Raw genomic sequence first — 3,328 nt, 5'->3', positions numbered from 1 at the left:
GATTTTTATTTTACTTTTATTAATTTAAATTTTTTACCTACGTGACTTTACCGAAAAAACCCCTAAGAAAACAACTTTTACAGAGCGGTTCCGGATACCTTTTCACCCCCAATTAATTGAACCCTAACATTTGTCTATTTCTTTGAATATTAATTTCTGTTTGAAACAAACCTTACTTTAAAAAAACTAAAATTCGACGTTTTAGAGAATCGAATGGGGGGAGGGAGGGGTCACAAGACATCCGGGCCACTTTGTGCAATCGCAGCGTGAACACAGCTGGGTCGTGGTTCGCTTCGGACGGGCAACACGTGACTCACAGCTCGGAACCACGTGGGGTACTGTGACGTCGATACGCGTGCACGAGGTTGCTCCGACATTTGACATTAAAATGTCGAACCGTCCTGAATGATAAGATAATGCGAATCACGCGTGCATCTTCTTTAACACAATTAAAGCGATCAAAGCTGAAATGGTAAATATTTGATGACTTTGCGAACATTATTTTGCGGTGTGTTAAACGATGCAAGATTCACAACGCATGGTACTTCTGTGTAGTAGTGAGCGAGGGTAGAGGAGCGCTCTATCTGCGAGCCGAGTCATGCCCCAGTGTGTTCACGTTACAAGTCGGTGATATATTGGTCAGATCCCCTTCAGTAAATAGTTTAAACGTGTGCAGAGAGCCGGGCCTACGCTCTGGCTTAGTTAATCAGGCACATTGCTGGACCTTAGAAAATCGCTCCCGCTACTCCAGCCAATCAGCTGCCAGGGAAACAACCCCCATGCAAGAGGCAACTGTGACGACATGGCTCCATACGTTCAGCCATTCTGTGGCTGAAATAAGTTGCATTTTGTTAATATTTTTTTTATAATGCCAATGTGATTGTGTGTATATATTAGTGCGAGTATGTAATTTCTCAAGTGTCTTTGCGTGATAATGTCTTTATATGAGCCGGTCTTGGGACTTCCCGTAGGTCGACTCAGCCTCAAATGAGTACCTGGTGCGTTGTCTAAGCATCGCTACTGGGGAGACAAAGGCGGTCGGGCGTAGTGCTGACCACTCACCCCCTCGTGTACCTTCTTATGTGCTCGCTGACGGCACTTGCCCTCACAGGCTGTCCAAGGCTATACGGGGGATTTGTGACACACTGATTGTAACAGCTACTGGGGTTTCTCCCTCCTCAGCATGCCGGGAAAGGACCTGCCAAGGATGAATTATTCAACATCGCCTTGTCAGCCAACCTGAGAAAAGGCTTGTGGTCCTGCGCAGGCAGATTGAAAGCTAATTTCTTTAGAACTGCTTTTTGTGTTTAGTTTGTTGACCTTCCGATTTGGACGATTGGCTTCGTACGGTGTGAAAGAAGTTCAACATAACTGTACATACATCCCCATCTCGATCTGTGCTCCCCACTATGCCGCACCACGCACACACACAGACACACACACACAGACACACACACAGTGACTGTAACCTCTGTATGCACGCGTGTTTGTGCGTAGGAATACGAAATAGGTTACAAACTTACTTGTATGTATATGTCACGCGCATTTCTTATTACTGCACTGGAATTGTTTTTAAAATGATACTGGGTGTCAAACATTGTTGGCAAGAGCACTCCGCCTAAACGACGAGTCCCTGTAAAAATAATAAAACTAAATTGTATACTAATCTCATTGCTATTGTGGGCGAAATGCAAATACAATTCTGCCCGTGTCTTTGACGGTTAATTTGAGCCACCTCCGATTAGCAAGGTTGGCTACGTATCGTGCAACATACATACAGACAAAGATCCCCCGTATAGCCTTAACATACTATATGGGCAAGTGCTATTAGGGAGCACCTATAAAGACAGGCACAGTACACGAGGGGGTGGGTGCCCAACACCACGCCCGGCCGCCTTTGTCTCCCAAGTGGCGATGTTTACACATCGCACCAGGTAATTATTTGAAGCTGCGTCGACCTAGGGGAGGCCGAGGACCGGTTCAGAAAATCGCCACTGGTGTTGGCCGTGAGCGGGGAATCGAACCCGGGTTGCCAGGTTCGTAGCGCAGCGCGCTAACCGCTACACTACCGCTCCCCCGACAACAGACACAAACACACACCACACGATCAAGATGCCTATCATTTAAATTATCACTCGACCTCACACGGGGCTACTGTCCTGCAAGAACGAGCAGCGTGCAGCAAGTCTGCACCTGCTAATCGTAATCATCGATCGTATTTTATTGGAACTCCACCGCTCTCTCCTTTGCTGCCCCGTGCTTCCAGTGTTCAGGGGTCTGCTCAAGGCGCGGCTCCGGCTGGAGCACGCCATGTACCACACACATGCCGGTGATGTGCACGTCTTCTTCGAACGCTGGGGAGCCGGACAAGCACCCTCTCTGTACCAGCGTGGACGGCACCCTCGTGGTGTTCACCTTCTGAAGCGCTCGCTCGTCACCGTGGCGTGCGCGATGACCACCACCACCACCACGTGGCTTTTCTTTCGTGTTCTGCGCGCTGCATTTAGCGCCACATCGCGTGGATTTATAGGGCTTATTTGTTTGCTGGTGACTTTGTGTATTTCATATCGGAATCGCCTCCAGTGCTGTTGCTGCTGGCGGCAATACAAGTTGTTTAAAAGTCAAAAGTCTGTCTGTATATGTGTGTGTCTCTCTCTGTCTCACTGTCTCTTTCTGTCTCTCTGTCTCTTTCTTTCTGTCTGTATGTTTATCTCTCTCTGTATGTCTCTCTCTGTCTCTCTCACTCTCTCTGTCAACCACGTGGCTTTTCTTTCGTGTTGTGCGCGCTGCATTTAGCGCCACAGCGCGTGGATTTATAGGGCTTGTTTTATTTGTTGGCTGGTGACTTTGTGTATTTCATATCGGAATCGCCTCCAGTGCTGTTGCTGCTGGCGGCAATAAAAGTTGTTTAAAAGTCAAACGTCTGTATGTGTGTGTCTCTCTCTCTCTTTGTCTCACGGTCTCTGTCTCTCTGTCTCTTTTTGTCTGTCTGTATGTTTATCTGTCTCTGTATGTCTCTCTCTGTCTCTCTCACTCTCTCTGTCAAACCACGTGGCTTTTCTTTCGTGTTGTGCGCGCTGCATTTAGCGCCACAGCGCGTGTATTTATAGGGCTTGTTTTATTTGTTTGCTGGTGACTGTGTGTATTTCATATCGGAATCGCCTCCAGTGATGTTGCTGCTGGTGGCAATAAAAGTTGTTTAAAAGTCAAAGTCTCCTTTGCCGCGTGCGTCTCTCCCGGTCAGCTGCTCGGCGCACAGACTCGGAACCACGTGCGCTTCCGATCAGCTGATCCGCGCGCCGTCAGATTTCATTATTTAACAGCTGAA

The sequence above is a fragment of the Lethenteron reissneri genome, chromosome 17, assembly GCF_015708825.2.
Source record: "Lethenteron reissneri isolate LAM-NWPU_2019-01 chromosome 17, ASM1570882v1, whole genome shotgun sequence".
NCBI classification, from domain to species: Eukaryota; Metazoa; Chordata; class Hyperoartia; order Petromyzontiformes; family Petromyzontidae; genus Lethenteron; species Lethenteron reissneri.
Note: the sequence above shows the minus strand (reverse complement) of the source record.